The sequence below is a fragment of the Vicia villosa genome, linkage group LG3 (assembly GCF_029867415.1).
Source record: "Vicia villosa cultivar HV-30 ecotype Madison, WI linkage group LG3, Vvil1.0, whole genome shotgun sequence".
In the NCBI taxonomy this organism is placed as follows: domain Eukaryota; kingdom Viridiplantae; phylum Streptophyta; class Magnoliopsida; order Fabales; family Fabaceae; genus Vicia; species Vicia villosa.
Genome location: NC_081182.1, coordinates 137,793,497 through 137,812,608, shown reverse-complemented (window position 1 = coordinate 137,812,608; position 19,112 = coordinate 137,793,497).

Genomic DNA, 19,112 nt, shown 5'->3' with positions numbered 1-19,112 from the left:
CATTTTCGAGCCACCTCCCCTATCCATTGATTCTATCTGATCTTAGGGGACAATTCAGATGCAAAGTGAGCTCTAATTGGTTGGTGAGAAGATTCCTTGGGTGATTCATCAATTTGCCATAAATTCTCAAATGTAATCATTACATAATCACATGTTCTTGTTTTAGGAATCTTCTTCAATTATCATGGCATGGTGAAAATGAATGCATGGCATGTTTGCAGATGTATTATGGGTCATGTAGCATCTGTATTTGAGGTCATGTGCACAAAACTTCAAAGTTCCAAAATGATGCATGACCTATAATTTCACTTCATGAGGCCAACTTTGAACAAGCATAACTCTTAGCTCAAATTGAATTTTGAGAAGGTTGAACACAATTTGGAAAGCCCTAAACATCTACTTTAAATCATTAGTTTATGTCTTCTTCAGAATCCTTTGGGAAATTTGTGAAAAATGAGGCCAAAGTTGGAAGAAAACTAGGTTAAAACACTTAGAAAAATTTCTAAGTGTTTATGACCTAAACTTCAAAATTTCCAAAACTTCATAAATGGTTGATCTTTTGAAAAAAGTTCCCTTGTAAGATGTTGTTTTATTTGGCAAGATCTACAACTTTCATGTTGGAAGTTTTTTGAGTTGTGTAGGTGAAATTTTGAGATCTCACCATGCCTTCAAAAACCCTAATTCCCGACTTTTCGCTCCTTGATGAATTTCTTTGAATTTCTTTGGCCAAATGACTTTGACATCCATATATTGATGATATTGATCTTTGAAAGTTATTTTTTGACCAAAAACCTTAAAAGTCAATGATGATCCTTCACAGTTGACTTTTTCCTGACAAAGTGAATTTTTGGGCTTTTGTGTAGAAATAAAATCTTCTCCCCAAATGGATGATATAAATGGATTATATGGAGGTAGTAGAGATCCTTGAATCATGTCTTGAGTTTTGGATTCATGCCCTGATCAGAAGTCAACTATCTTGGTGAATTAGGTCAAAACCCTAATTTGTCGACCATGTGAAAATAATGACTGTAGACTTTGAATTGAAGTGTGATGTCTAGTAGATCTTGTCATATGAGTTATTTGAAGATGATTGATGTCTTTGAATGACCCTCTGAGGTTTTTTTAGGGTTTCCCAAATGTGATCCCTGATTTTAGTCCTTGATAGGCTCAAAACCCTAGTCTGGTGACCTGAGTAAACCTGTACTCATATGACTGGATGTCTAATCAATCATAGATGAGAAAAGTGAAGTTTTTGAGCCCCATGATTGTATTAGAGACTAATCTTTGTATTGATTGATCCTTTGCCTGAGCTTTCTTGTCTTTGAGCATCCTCGATTAGGTACCAGATGGAGAAATGACTGCTCTGGGTACTTGTCTTGACCTGATGAAAAATCCTGAAGATATGCCATCTCAGGGGGGTCAAAAATTAGGGTATGACAGTTTCCATGTCAAGCTGCTATTAAGAGGGAGAACTTGTTCTTTAGCTAATGTGAAGGAGAATCTGCTACTATAGTCTTGAATGTCCTAGAGACAAAAACTTTAACGGAGCATCGCTATTGTAATATCAGAGCCAAGGAAGATGGACTATGTGTGAATGTGATTCTAAATATTATATCACATATGAAGTATACACTTGGAAGTGAAAATTGTTTTATGCTGAAAAGTTAAGAAAAGTCAGTAGACAACGTCTGACTGAATGTCAGGATATTATACAGAACATGTCTCTGCATGGACATGTTAAATGAAGGTGCTGAGTTTGATGCCACTAATGTGAATGAAGAGAATGATAGCCCTGAGGAAGGTGATGAACAGGCTGCTGCGTCAGAAGAATGAGATGAAAAGGAAGTTGAATCATAAGAAACAGATGCTAGTCCTGAAGATTGAGCTAATGGAGACAATGATGGTGATAATGGATTTCTATTTTTGTCTAGCTTATGGTCTGTAATCATAATCTGAATATCTTTGTTACTTTTGCAACTTTTGGCCAAAAAGAGGGAGATGTATGATGATGAATATCCAAGAACTTCCTGATGTGATCAAGAATTAGATGTTCCAAGTAATTCTGAAGTTTCTGAAGTTGGTAATATGTATGTATTAGCTCTCCTGCATAGTTAGTTGTACTTGTCTGCTGCTTGTGATCTCTGATGTGCTGACAGGTTGTTTTAGCCAAATATTTGCCAAAGGGGGAGTTTGTAGATGCTTGATTGGCTGCATTTTGTGGTAATACATATTTTAGGGATGTCAAGATGAATATTGTGACATCGTTACCTGAACATCAAGTGATGTTATGTTTCTGTTATGTTTCCTACTTTATCTCAGGCTATATTTTAGGAAATTAACTATTATGTGTTGATTGTATATCAGTAAGAGACAGAGCCATGGCCTGATTTTTAGCACCCTGATTTGTGAAATTAGATTAACTTGGTTAACCCTAATTTCATGACAAAAGACTGTTGAGACATGTTCTGTGACAACATGTCTTATGAGATGTCATATGCAGAAACTCATGACATCGCGCCTGCTGAGTTGGAATATGAAGATTCAGTATGTCCTCAACAGATGCAGAATATTCTATGGAATATTATGAAAATCTATATGGTGCAGGTTTAAAGGTCAAGAGAATCAAGTCAGAATATTGAAGATTACGTAGTTTCTAATTATGGAGATAATTTAGGAAACTTATGATTGAAGACCTAACTTTTAGAAGAAGTTTTCTGCTGATTTGTAACAGCAAATAAGGATGTGATTGAAGGCCCAAGTCCAGTTGGGAATAGGTTATAAATAGGAAGCTTTATAACCTAGTTCAGTAGGCAAGCCGGTTTTGGAAAGATGTAATCATTAGGGTTAGCCATGTAAAGTGTACCACCCGGATTTTGGGATGGTCATTGATTTGTGCCTCGAAGCCTGTAGGCAAGAGGTTTATTTTACTCACTCAAAAGCTTTGAAGCAATGAGTGGAGTTGTGTCCTTGGAAGAAGCTGTGAAGCAATTCCAAGTTTATTTGTGTCAAAGAGTTTTTGAATGTTTTTGGGTTATGAGTGATGTTCTCCAAACTGGTTTTGTATGTTGCAGAGGTATACAACAGGTTTAGGTATCACTAGGGAGTGAGCAGAGGTTCTCTTATCTTAGATGGGTTTCTAAGGTAAAGGTTTTATTGGGTAGTGATTAGGTAGCCAGAGGTTTTTACTTGTAATTCGGAGGTTGTTTACATAAAATAATACTACTGATAGTGGAGTCTTCTTCCTGGCTTGGTAGCCCCCAGATGTCGGTTGGTTGAACCGAACTGGGTTAACAATTCTGTTGTGCTCTTTATTTTTTGCACTGGTTTAATAATGTGGTATAAGATGTCGTTACATCCAATACGACATCAGGGAATAATCCCAAAGCTTGTGCTTTTACAGAACCAACCCAGATCAAAACCTGTTTATGTTAACTGAGTTATCACTATGCATAAATGGTTCCAATATTCTTATGATCTGTTAGCATTCAAGTGTTAAACCAAAATTGAAGATGATGCTATTTTATTATTGTAGCTTTATAACAGACTAGATGTTGTGACATTCTATATGACGTCCGGATTCTATCATACCAGAATTTCACCTAGTAACGCAATGTAACCTATAAAATCCTCAACATGTTCACCATAAGCCCCGGGTTTCTATATCAACTGTAATCGGGTAGCTAACACTAGTTTCATGGGCTTTTTCACCTTGGTATACGTAGTGGCACCTCTAGGCTATCTTTTACATTTTGTATTAACAAAGGTTGCAACAGATTTTCTATGAGAGGTGCTTGTTGAATCGGCCATGACTATCAAGAGACAAACTAACATATAAACACGTATAAATAAAATGATCAAGAGACAAACTAACATGGAAACAGTGAAAAACAAAATGATATAAACCATTTCAGCAATATATAACCCATTTCAGTGATATATAACCCATTTTAGTGAAGAATAAACCTGTTACGAAAATGAAAATATGTTGACAAAATGACGCCAAATGTTATAATTGATTTGTTTACAAAAGGTAAAGATTATGTGTTCATAGTTGAGCCGGAGAGGTGAACCATTGACCTTTCATCCAATAGCTTGTCTGGAGATTTACCATCAGGATTATTTCAACTTGTTTAACTTAAAACATCAAAATTATCTCACAATGATTTTACTAGAATAATACCGAAGACGATAGGAGGTGTTACGCCTCGAATTCAATTAATTGGTTAATTAAATTAATTAAGGATTTAATTATTGGATTTAAACAAAGTTTGAGAATTATTGGACTTGTCGGTATTATTTTAAGAGGCGTATTTGGATTATTAAGTTAAAGTAGGGTTTTATTCGGTTAGTCGGAGAATTTATAAGTTGATTTATGTTGAATAAATAATATTAGAAATAATATTATTATTAATATTGGATTATTTGTATTTAATTCTAATTTTATCGTGGAAGTCATAATTAATTTATTAAGTTGGCATGAAAAAAATCGGATTTAATTTGGTGGAATTAAGTCGAAGTATTATTTTATTAATAAGCTTAGAAATGATGTTGGGCTTAATTTGTAGTGTCCTGAAGTAATAAGGAGGTATGTCACTTAGGCCCATTTAAGTTTATTAAGTGACTAAGTAAAATAATATTATTTATTTGGGAACAGAATTGGAAGGGAAAATTAGTGATATCATAAGAAAGGACAAAGAGGAATAGGGTTTGTGAGAGGAGAAGAAGAACAAGAGAAAGTTGCTACTTGTGCCTAATTCCCCAGAAATTCGGTAAAAGTTTTTAGAGCTGCACTCAATCCAAGGTAAGGGTGGGGTTCTTGCTAAATAAATGGGAGTATGATGAATTTTATGTGGGGTTTAGGGTATTAGTTTCACTACTATGTTGTGTTGAAATTGAATTTGTTGTTAGAAATTGTGTTGTGTACACTACAAGAAAAGTGTGATCTAGCCACGTAATGTTGCGACGTGATTATCACGTGGCTCAAAAAAGTGAGTTGCGACGTGATAATCACGTCACTATAAGGTTTTAATATTAAAAAAATAAAACCAACGTTGGCACATGGGGTGTCTGAAATTTTATTTTAAAAAAATAGTTGCGAAGTGAAAAACACGTCGCAACCTTTAAATAAAAAAAATAAAATGAAAACAGATAAAGTAGTCTAGCAACGTTTTTTAGAATACCACGCCAACAGTCATGTGTGCAGTTGACTGACACATTAATTACTGTGTGGATGTTGCGACGTGATTTTCACTTCGCAACCTAGACACGTGAAAATCACGTCGCTAAAGTTGATATACCCTTTCGCGTGTAGCTCCTCTTTGCAGAACCCCCTTTCTGCATTTTTCAATCTTCTTCCTCTTCCCCCAAACCCTCTTCCTCTCCTCCATAATCAACCCTCCTACCTCTTCAATCCACCATTTTCAATCCTAAATTTATCATACAATCCCCCATTTTCAGGTATGCAATCAATCTCCACTTGTTCTTGTCCATTTTTTTTAAAATTTTTTTGTTAAGAATCTGATTTTGATTTAATATGTGTAAGTGAAGATTTTTTATTTTGATTCAAGTATAAGAGTTCACTCATTGTTCAACTTCATTGAGGTATTTTTTTCAATTTTATTTATATAATTTTTCAGATTTTTTTATGTGATTATATATATATATATATATATATATATATATATATATATATATATATATATATAGTTTGTATTATTTATAGTATGTATTATTTATTTTTTGATGTGATTATAGGTTAATTTGATATATAATTTTTAGAATGTTAATTATTAGAATGTTATAATAATTAGAATGTATATTATTTATAGTATGTATATACATAGATTAATTTTTAGAATGTATATTATTTATTGAATGTTAATTTTTATGTGATTATATAATAATTTTTAGAATGTAATATTATTTATAGTATGTATAATTTTTAGAATGTTATAATTATAGATTTTATAAAAACGAAAATATTATATATCATATGTATTATTGTTAGAATGTATATATTGTTAGAATGTTAGAGTGTATATAATATTGTTAGAATGTTATAGAATGTATATATTGTTAGAATGTATATATTGTTAGAAAATCATATTGTAGAAAATTATTTACTTATAGTTGATATAAGTAAATGTTTAATTATTGTTACTAAAAAGAGAATGATTGGATATATGTGTAGTATGAAATATTTTTTGTATTATCGTAGTTGGATGTACGATAGAGTGGAACCAGGAAGACGTGCACTTAAACTCAATTTTATAGAAGGAGTTAACGGGTTTATCACGTGGGCGTTTGCTCAAGAATGTTGTCGAAGCGAAGGAGGAGTTAGGTGTCCCTGTCTTAAATGTGAATGTAGACCTATAATTAGTGACCCAGATGAAGTGGTCAGGCATTTGTATAGAAGGGGTTTCATGGAAAATTATTGCGTTTGGACGTTTAATGGTGAAAAATTGCCGAGTAACGTACCAGAGACTTGCAGTACGCATGCTTCAAGTAGTCGTCCGCCAATGGAATATGAGGAAAGACCGCCTATTGAATATGAGGAAAACTTTAATCAGATCGGTGACATGGTTGAGGATGCTTTTGGTGTGAATGTGACCTATGATCAACCTCAAGATTGTGATGGGGAAGAGAAGCCGAACGAAGAAGCACAGAGATTTTATCAGTTGTTGAATGAGATGAATACGCCGTTGTTTGACGGTTCGTCTGACTCCAAGTTATCAATGTGTGTGAGATTATTGGCCGCCAAGTCAAATTGGAATGTTCCTGATCAGAGTTTGGAATTCTTTGTAAAAATGATGTTGGACTCAACTGCAATGAAAGACAGCTTACCTACAACATTTTATGAAGCAAAGAAGTTGGTGTCGAAGTTGGGCTTAAGAGTAAGAAAGATTGATTGTTGCATTAATGATTGTATGTTGTTTTATGACAATGAGTTTGGTACTCAAGATGGATTGTTGGAGGAATGCAAATTTTGTATGAGTCCAAGATATAAAGTTCGCAGTAGAGCCATTAACACTAATCAAGACCGTGTAGCAGAAAAGTCCATGTTTTATCTTCCAATAATTCCAAGGTTAAAAAGAATGTTTGCTTCAATGCACAGTGCAAGTCAGATGACATGGCATCATACAAACAAAACAAGTCCAGACACTATGCGGCATCCATCTGATGGCGAGGCATGGAAACACTTTGATGGAATACATCATGATTTTGCCGCAGAACCTAGAAATGTCAGGCTTGGATTATGCTCAGATGGTTTTGCTCCTTATGTTCAAGTGTCGGGAAGTGCGTATTCTTGTTGGCCAGTTATTGTAACCCCTTACAACCTCCTGTAACACCCTTCTAAACCCCACGGCAATGTTTTTTAAACAATTATATAAAATAAATAAACCAATCATGGTCAAGTCATGCTTCATCAGGAAACGGTTCACCAAATCGTAATTATGTTTATCACAGCGGAATAAGAAACATTATCAAATACATCCAATGGAATCATAATCCAACACCAATAAAGTAGATTAATTTCATAAAACTCTATAACTATCGTTCCCCAGTGTTACAGATCAGAGCATGACCGACACGACCCAACATAAACGGATAAACTCTATGAGTCATCCTCACCAAGCACTAATGCCGCTACTCCTCAATCTGAAAATGACAACATGTAAGGGTGAGTCTCATTCTCAATTAGTAAATATTATGCAATTCATGAGCAACAAGCATCATAATATACCGTTCACCCAATTATACATATTCAGATTCACATCCATTATTAATTCACACAATAATAGATTATAACACACACTACAGAAATCCATACAATCATATTATGACAAAATGCATATGACACAACTGACACTATGCATTGTGTACCAATAAACCGTGGAATCAATCCACCTAACCGATCTACGCCTCATCGAGATACGGCCCACCGACACAATTTCCACACAATGGGAAATATGTCCACCAACGATCCAAACATCACCGGGATCCAACATCAATGCATATGAATGAATGAAACACATATAACATACTTAAAACACACCGAATCACAATGAACAACTCATCTCAACACCACATCACCGAATAAGTATGTACATGTTTTCAACATCATTCAAATAGTCATGCATCCATCACAATCATAATAACAAATCACAACCAATTCATCATCACATCAAACACATTGTCACACCTATCTCATATGCACACAATGTTCAATTCTCATCAAGTAATTAAATCTAGTTTTTAAGGAAATAAAGTCGTCTATTACCAATATTCATTATCCATCTTATAAAACATTTAATTACTTGCACAACGCCCAAAACGGCACTAAGAAATGATTCACGGATCAAAAGATACGTTATTTTGAAGTTTGGAAAAATTGACACACAACAAGGTTCGCTCAGCGGATCAAGACAGAAGCGAAATCCTTTAGACCCCCGCTCAGCGGATCTCAAGCGACGTCAAACAGGAGCGAACTACGTTGGGACCTCCGCTCAGCGGACCCCCCTCCGCTCAGCCGACCTGCGATTTCAGCAAACCCCAAGTTTGCGACAGACCCTGCGATTTCACCCCCTTTTCACCCAAAAACGATTCCAGACATCACATACAGGCATATAATCATCATACATTCAATTATACACCATAAAACATCATCCAAACTCATTATTAACCAAATAGTTCCCACAATTATCATCAATTCAATCCAATTTTAATACCCTAACCTAACAATCCCAATATCTAATTGAACCAAACCATACATCAATCTACCTATCACCTAAGACCACATAAGAGATACTAAAAGGAAGAGTCCCCCCTTACCTCGATGAATTTCTTGAATGCTCTCCTTCCGGTTTCATGTTCTTGCCTCTTTCTCTTCTCTTGCTCTCTTCACGTGTTCTTCCTTTCTCCCCAAATGGTTTCTTTTTTTCTTATTTTATGAAAAATAAAATAAAATAAATTAACCACAGCTTGGTCAAAGGCCTAACTAATTAGCACCCCTCTTTTACTATCACCACACCATAAGCCCAATAGCTCTTACTCCATCATTTTTCAATTAAATCCAATTTAAATTCTAAAATTCCAATTATTTAATTTAAATCCAAATTAAATTAATAAACTGAAATTATGGGTGTTACAACTCTCCCCCACTAAAAGAGTTTTCGTCCTCGAAAACATACCTTAGACGAAAAGTTCCGGGTAAGAGTCCTTCATCTGGCTCTCTAACTCCCATGTAACATTTCCACCGGCTGGTCCTCCCCAAACCACTTTCACCGTTGCTATATCTTTACCTCGCAACTGCTTCACTTTACGATCTTCAATCCTCATAGGTAACGTCTCTACAGTCAGATTATCTCGCACCTGTATATCATCTACTTGAATCTCATGAGACGGATCCGCAATGTATTTCCTCAACTGGGATACATGGAACACATCATGCAAATTAGCGAGTGCAGGTGGTAAAGCAACCTGATAAGCAACCTTTCCAATCTTCTTAGTAATCTGAAATGGACCAATGAAACGCGGAGTTAACTTCTTCGACTTCAAGGCTCTCCCAATACTAGTCATCGGAGTAACTCGCATGAATACATGATCTCCTTCCTTAAATTCAATATCCTTCCTTCTTTTGTCATGGTAACTCTTCTGATGACTCTGAGAAGCTCTCATCTTTTCCTGAATCATCTTGATCTTTTTTGTAGTTTGTTGCACAATCTCCGGTCCAACCACCGTATTTTCTCCAGATTCGTACCAACACAAAGTTGTTCTACATCTCCTACCATACAATGCTTCAAACGGAGCCATACCAATACTCGAATGATAACTATTGTTGTAGGTAAACTCAACCAAAGTTAAATAACTATCCCAAGCACCACCTTTTTCTAATACACAAGCTCGTAGCAAATCCTCTAACGATTGAATCGTCCTCTCCGTCTGACCATCTGTCTGCGGGTAATAAGCAGAACTCAACCTCAACTTAGTACCTAAGGCTTCCTGCAATCCTGCCCAAAACTTAGAAGTAAATCTCGGATCTCTATCCGACACAATACTAGCTGGAACACCATGCAAACTCACTATCTTCTCAACATACAACTGGGCCAACTTCTCCATCGGATAATCCATTCTTATTGGAATAAAGTGAGGAGATTTCGTCAACCGGTCTACAATAACCCAGATAGAATCACAATTCCTCCTCGTTCTAGGTAAACCAGATACAAAGTCCATAGAAATTCCATCCCACTTCCAATCCGGAACAGACAACGGTTCCATCAATCCAGACGGTTTCTGATGCTCAATTTTCGACTTCTGACAAATTAAGCAAGCATAAACAAACTCAGCAATTTCCTTCTTCAATCCAGGCCACCAAAATAATTTCTTCAAATCATGATACATCTTGGTAGCACCAGGATGAATGCTCAATCCACTCCGGTGTCCTTCTTCCAGAATACTCTTTCTGATCTCAGCAACATCGGGTACACACACTCGGTCTCCAAACCTTATGACACCATTCTCGTCAATTCGAAATTCACCTCCTCGACCTTGGTTAATCAATGTCAACTTATCTACCAATCCAACGTCAGATTTCTGTCCGTTTCTAATTTCTTCAAGGATACTATTAGTTAACTTTAACATTCCCAACTTAACGCTATTAGAAGTACTTTCGCATACTAAACTCAAATCTCGGAATTGTTCAATTAAATCCAATTCTCGCACCATTAGCATAGACATATGCAATGACTTCCTGCTCAATGCATCAGCAACAACATTTGCTTTACCAGGATGGTAATTCAAACTGAAATCATAGTCCTTCAAAAATTCTAACCATCTTCTCTGTCTCATATTGAGCTCTTTCTAATCGAAGAGATACTTCTGACTCTTATGATCGCTGAATACCTCAAATCGAGAACCATAGAGATAATGTCTCCACAACTTCAACACAAACACCACAGCCGCCAATTCCAAATCATGAGTCGGATAATTCTTTTCATGAATTTTCAACTGTCTTGAAGCATAGGCCACTACCTGCTTATCTTGCATCAAAACACCACCTAAACCCATCAGTGAAGCATCACAGTACACATTGAAAGACTTCGCTGGATTAGGCAAAATTAAGATCGGAGCACTCGTCAACCTCTTCTTCAACTCTTGAAAACCTTTTTCACATTCTGAATCCCATACAAATACTTGTCCTTTTCTTGTTAACTTAGTCATTGGTAATGCCAACTTCGAAAATCCCTCAATGAACTTTCTATAGTAACCTGCCAGACCAAGAAAACTGCGAATCTCTGAAGCATTCTTCGGCGTCTCCCACTGAGATACTGCTTCTACCTTCATAGGATCCACTGCGGTACCGTCCTTCGTAATTACATGGCCAAGAAAACTTACTTCCTCCAACCAGAATTCACATTTAGACAATTTCGCATACAATTTCTTCTCCTTTAATAACTCCAACACCACTCTTAAATGATCTGCATGTTCTTCATCACTCTTCGAGTAAATCAGAATGTCGTCAATGAACACTACCACGAACTTGTCAAGATACGGGTGAAATATCCTGTTCATATACTCCATGAAAACACCAGGTGCATTAGTAACACCAAATGGCATAACAGAATATTCATAGTGTCCATACCTCGTTCGGAATGCCGTCTTCTGAATATCTTCTGCCTTCACACGAATTTGGTGATATCCAAACCTCAGATCAATCTTGCTAAACACACAAGCTCCAACCAACTGGTCCATCAAGTCGTCAATCCTCGGAAAAGGGTATCGATTCTTGATTGTCACTTTGTTCAATTGTCTATAATCAACACATAGCCTCATTGAACCTTCTTTCTTCTTAACCAACAGTACCGGCACCCCACGGTGACACACTAGGACGAATAAACTTCTTCTCCAACAATTCTTCTAGCTGTTTCTTCAGTTCAGCCAATTCTGATGCCGACATGCGATACGGTGCCATCGACACAGGACTAGTTCCAGGAATCAATTCTATAGTGAACTCCACTTCTCTTTCAGGTGGCAACTCACTAACATCTTCTGGAAACACTTCCGGATACTCATTCACTACCCGTAGCTCACCAGTGTTATCGCTCCCTTTCACTTCCATCGAGGAGCACAACATAAATACCACCGCTCCATCATTGATAGCCAAATTCTTCTGTTTGACTGACATAGTCAAATCCTCAACACTAACCTCTTCAGGAAAGATAACCGTCTTCGTAAAACAATTGATATGAACTCGGTTAAATTGCAACCAGTTCATCCCTAAAATGACGTCAAGTCCTTCAAGAGGAAGGCATACTAAATCCATTCCAAATTTCCTACCAAATATGTCAACAGGACAGTTCAAACAAGCACAAGAAGTAGTTACTGAACCCGACGCAGGAGTGTCAATAACCATACTTCCATGAATAACAGATATTTCTAATCCCAATCGTTTAGCATAATCCAATGAAATGAACGAATGAGTCGCTCCAGTATCTATAATAGCAACTAAAGGTGTGTCATGGATAAAACACGTACCTTTAATTAGACGATCTTCTGGAGCAGTCTCTGACCCAGACAAGGCAAAGACTTTTCCACCAACCTGATCCTTCTTCGGTTTAGTGCAGTGCGGACTGATGTGACCCTCTTCGCCGCAATTGTAGCAAGTCACAATCTTCATCCTACAATCTGAAGCAATATGACCCGCCTTACCACACTTGAAGCATTTCTTCTCTCCACTCTTGCACTCATTCCTTCTATGCCCGGTCTCACCACAGTTGTAGCACCTAACGGGAGCACCAGAATCTCCCCCACTAGGCCTCTTCTAATCCCCAGCTCTAGGATTTCCTCTACCATATGGCTTACCTCTATCCATAGGCTTCTTACCTTTCTTGTCAACCAACTCGCGAGAGTGAGATGACTTCAGCTTAAGGTTATCCTCTTCGAAGATCCTACAACAGTCCACCAAATCGACAAATTGCCGAATTCTCTCGTACCTGATCCCTTGCTTGATCTCATCATGAAGACCATTCTCAAACTTGATGCACTTTGAGAATTCACTAGCCTCGTCATTGTTGTAGTGAACGTAGTACTTCGCCAACTCGACAAATTTCGAAGCATACTCTGGTACCGTCATATTACCCTGAGTCAGCTCCAAAAATTCAATCTCTTTCCTGCCTCGAACGTCTTCAGGAAAATACCTCCTCAGAAACTCTCTCTTGAACACAGCCCAGGAAACAACTACACCATCAGCATCCAATTTAGCCCTGGTAGCCATCCACCAGTCATCAGCTTCTTCGGACAACATATGAGTACCATACCTCACTTTCAGGTTCTCAACACAATCGATGACTCTGAAAATCCTCTCGATCTCCTTAAGCCATTTCTAAGCACCTTCAGGATCATGTGTGCCCTTGAACAACGGAGGATTGTTCCGCTGGAAACTGTTCAGCTGCCTGTCAGCACCAATACCAGCCCCATTGACATTCCCTCCCAGTACACCAACAATCATGCCTAGAGCCTCAGCAATTGCATCGTCGTTTCTTCCTCCTCTTCCAGCCATTGTTCTGCTAAATATAAAACAATATTCATTAGAACAAGATGTATCGATAGTGTTAACCTTACACTATTCGCATACGAGGGATTAACTGACACTAAGAATCTGACTCAAACGACCAACTATGCTCTGATACCACTATTGTAACACCCTTCTAAACCCCACGGCAATGTTTTTTAAACAATTATATAAAATAAATAAACCAATCATGGTCAAGTCATGCTTCATCAGGAAACGGTTCACCAAATCGTAATTATGTTTATCACAGCGGAATAAGAAACATTATCAAATACATCCAATGGAATCATAATCCAACACCAATATAGATTAATTTCATAAAACTCTATAACTATCGTTCCCCAGTGTTACAGATCAGAGCATGACCGACACGACCCAACATAAACGGATAAACTCTATGAGTCATCCTCACCAAGCACTAATGTCGCTACTCCTCAATCTGAAAATGACAACATGTAAGGGTGAGTCTCATTCTCAATTAGTAAATATTATGCAATTCATGAGCAACAAGCATCATAATATACCGTTCACCCAATTATACATATTCAGATTCACATCCATTATTAATTCATACAATAATAGATTATAACACACACTACAGAAATCCATACAATCATATTATGACAAAATGCATATGACACAATAAAACGTGGAATCAATCCACCTAACCGATCTACGACTCATCGAGATACGGCCCACCGACACAATTTCCACGCATTGGGAAATATGTCCACCAACGATCCAAACATCACCGGGATCCAACATCAATGCATATGAATGAATGAAACACATATAACATACTTAAAACACACCGAATCACGATGAACAACTCATCTCAACACCACATCACCAAATAAGTATGTACATGTTTTCAACATCATTCAAATAGTCATGCATCCATCACAATCATAATAACAAATCACAACCAATTCATCATCACATCAAACACATTGTCACACCTATCTCATATGCACACAATGTTCAATTCTCATCAAGTAATTAAATCTAATTTTTAAGGAAATAAAGTCGGCTATTACCAATATTCACTATCCATCTTATAAAACATTTAATTACTTGCACAACGCCCAAAACGGCACTAAGAAATGATTCACGGATCAAAAGATACGTTATTTTGAAGTTTGGAAAAATTCACACACAGCAAGGTTCGCTCAGCGGAGCAAGACAAAAGCGAAATCCTTCAGACCCCCGCTTAGCGGACCTCAAGCGACGTCAAACAGGAGCGAACTACGTTGGGACCTCCGCTCAGCGGACCCCCTTCCGCTCAGCGGACCTGCGATTTCAGCAAACCCCAAGTTTGCGACAGACCCTGCGATTTCACCCCCTTTTCACCCAAAAACGATTCCAGACATCACATACAGGCATATAATCATCATACATTCAATTATACACCATAAAACATCATCCAAACTCATTATTAACCAAATAAATCACACAATTATCATCAATTCAATCCAATTTTAACACCCTAACCTAACAATCCCAATATCTAATTGAACCAAACCATACATCAATCTACCTATCACCTAAGACCACATAAGAGATACTAAAAGGAAGAGTCCCCCCTTACCTCGATGAATTTCTTGAATGCTCTCCTTCCGGTTTCACGTTCTTGCCTCTTTCTCTTCTCTTGCTCTCCTCACGTGTTCTTCCTTTCTCCCCAAATGGTTTCTTTTTTTCTTATTTTATGAAAAATAAAATAAATGAAATTAACCACAACTTAGTCAAAGGCCTAACTAATTAGCACCCCTCTTTTACTATTACCACACCATAAGCCCAATAGCTCTTACTCCATCATTTTCCAATTAAATCCAATTTAAATTCTAAAATTCCAATTATTTAATTTAAATCCAAATTAAATTAATAAACTGAAATTATGGGTGTTACAACTCCCTCCCGAGATGTGGATGACAAAACCATATATGTTTTTGACGTGCGTCATTCCAGGATCTTCGAGTCCAAAAGCCGGAATTGATGTGTATTTACAACCTTTATTTGATGATTTGAAGAGGTTGTGGATTGGTGGAGAATGGACTTATGATATATCACGTAAACAAAATTTTACTATGCGAGCTGCCTTGATGTGGACCATCAACGACTTTCCAGCATATGGCATGTTGTCTGGTTGGGGTACACATGGCAGAATGGGTTGTCCGCATTGTATGAAAGAGACCAAGGCGTTTACGTTGGATAAAGGGGGGAAAAGCTCGTGGTTTGACTGTCACCGCAGATTTCTACCAAAAAATCATCCGTATAGAAAGAACAAGACAAATTTCATAAAAAACAAACAGGTAACAAATATGCCTCCGCCCCTATTGTCACCAGGTGCTGGAAAGGCATGTAGAATTGAAGGATATGGGGTCGATCACAATTGGACAAAGAGAAGTATATTTTGGGACCTTCCATATTGGAAAGATAATTTGTTGCGCCATAATCTAGATGTTATGCATATTGAGAAGAATTTTTTTGATAATGTATTTAACACCGTGATGAATGTTAAAGACAAGATGAAAGATAATGAGAAGGCTAGACATGACATGGAAAATGGTGCAATCGAAAAGAGTTGGAGTTGAAGCCTCAACCAAATGGGAAATTATTGAAACCGAAGGCTTGTTTCAGTCTGACCCCCCAAGAAGGTAAAGCGGTTTGTCGATGGTTAAAAGAATTGAGAATGCCCAACGGCTATTATTCAAATTTAGCAAGGTGTGCTGACACCAACACTAGGAAGTTGCATGGTATGAAAAGTCATGATTGCCATGTTTTTATGGAACAATTGCTACCAATTGCGTTTGGTTCTCTACCTAAACATGTGCTTAATCCACTGACTGAAATTAGTCAATTTTTCAGAGATATTTGTGCTTCAGCTTTAAAAGTAGACGACGTCATTAAGTTGGATCAAAATATTCCAGTCATTCTATGCAAGTTGGAACAAGTATTTTTGCCTGGTTTTTTTGACTCCATGGAACATCTACCCGTGCATCTCGCCTATGAAGCTTATCTTGGAGGACCTGTTCAATATAGGTGGATGTATCCGTTTGAAAGGTTCATGGGTGATTCAAAATGATCAGTAAAAAATAAGGCTAGAGTTGAAGGATCGATATGTGCACATTACTTGCATCGAGAAACATCACATTTTTGCAGTCACTATTTCAAGCATTTGATGTTAACTCCAAGAATCATTCGAAATCCTGTCAATGTTAGTGAAAGGAGTCAATTCACTTTATCGGTCTTCGGGCTTCCAGGCCGTCCATCTGGAAAAAAAGGTGTACATTGGTTGACCCAACAAGAATTGCAATCTGCCCATGTTCATGTCTTGATCAACTGCGTTGAAGTTAAACCATTTCTTGAGTAAGTATACATACCCCTAACTTTTAATTTTCTTTACAATCATAAAACTCATTACTCTAAAAACTATAATGTGTTTCTTTTTAGGGAATTCAACAACACCTATTTTCATACTACCGGTGTACAATCAACATCTGGTGTCATCCATGCTCAATTTCCAGCATGGTTTAAGGAGAGATTGTATAGCATTGTTGCACCGACTCCCGAAATACTCCATTTGAGAAACTTGTCTCAAGGCCCTATTCAAAGCGCAAATGAATGGCACACATACTTCGTGAATGGATATAAATTTCACACTCATACATGGACTGAAGGGAAAAAGACCATAAACAGTGGTGTTTATGTAAAAGGAGTTACAGATGGTGGTGAAGATGACTTCTATGGTTTTGTCAAACATATCTACGAGTTGGTGTACACTTACTTGGACTCGGAAAATAAAGTTGTCTTGTTTTATTGTGAATGGTATGATCCAACTAGAGGCACAAAAATAGATAGGACATACGGTACTGTTGAGATTCAAATGGACCGGAGGTACAAAGAGTATGACCCTTTCATAATGTCACATATTGTTAGGCAAGTTTATTATGTTCCTTATCCTTCCTTTGTGCCACATAAACGAGGGTGGTGTGTTGTCATAAAAACAAAACCAATGGGTCATATTGAATCTGACGATCTAGTGGATGAAGATCTTGCTTTCCAAGTTGATGAAGTGGAACAAATTAATGATGTGAGTGCAGATGAACAAACTACAAGTTTGTCTGATACAATGGTTGAGGGGCATCTAGTTGATTCGTCTATATTGGATGAAGAGCATGAAGATATTGCATCTGAGAACAATATCACATCAAATGATGAGAATGATGTGGATGACGAGCATGAAGATTTAGAATAATGAATATTTGTTGTTGAAAATGTATTTTTTATAATTTCACTTAATGAACTATGTATTGAATGTGTTAATGAATATGTGTTGTTGAGATTATATTTTTATAATTTTACTTAGTGAACCATTTGCTGAATATATTTATATTAATTGTGTAATCTCTATAAATAGGTAAAATGCCACCCCGACCTGATAAAGGTAAGGGTGTAGCTGATGATAGTGGTAAGAAGAAGACCCAACGCCCACGAGTAGTAGTATGTCAGTCACCTCAGTTGGCCACGTGTCCTCCCTCACAGAGTCAGGTAAATCGTATGTCCATGGCCAGTACTCAGGATTTTCTGCCACTACTCACCTCTCCGTATCCATATGACAGTCCGTCTTTTATTACCCCACCACCACCTAGTTACCCATCCTTCCGCAGACACAGATGCACCCATCGTTCCAGCAGACACAGATGCCCCCATCCTTCCAGTAGACAAATGTGACCCCATCCTTCCGACAGACCGGAGGATTTGGTTTTCCACCTCCCACACAGACTGGTCCCTCATCTTTCCAGCAGACCGGAGGAACTAGTTTTCCACCTCCCACACAGACTGGTCCCTTATCTTTCCAGCAGACTGGAGGATCTAGTTTTCCACCTCCCACACAGACTGGTCCCACCCCACCATCTTTCCAGCAGACTGGTCGCACCCCACATCCCCCACATGTGCCCCCACAGGATGATGATCAGGCGGAGGATAAGACTGCGGAGGATGAGGTGGCGGATGCTGAGTTGGATGGGAGCGATCTTCGAGGGGATGATGATCCGAGTGAGATTCATATCATTGACGGGAGATTTTTTATTAGGCCCGAAGGAAGCTCGTAAGTTTCTTATTTATCAATTTTTATTTAAGTATACATTTCCATTTTTAATAAATTTATAATTAATGTTAATTCAATTAGTGTTGTTTAGATTCACACCGAGTCGGACTGCTGCCAAATTTATAAGTTATATAATTCAGCATAATTATAAAAAACTTATAAAGACTTTTAAAGATGTTAAGGGCGAGGATAGAGATCATTGGTTTACGCATTTTCAGGTATACTTAATTTATTGTTATTGTTATTTAAATGACTTTTTCACTACAATTATCTAACTTTTATTTTATCTACTTTTATTGCAGGGAAAATGTGTGTGGGAACCAATGAAAGAGAGACAAATTAAAAAAAATTATTATGGCAGAACTGCAAGACGACTTTCTGACATGCTACGACGTGTTAGAAAGCGTTGGGAACTTCATGGCATCCGTCCCAGTT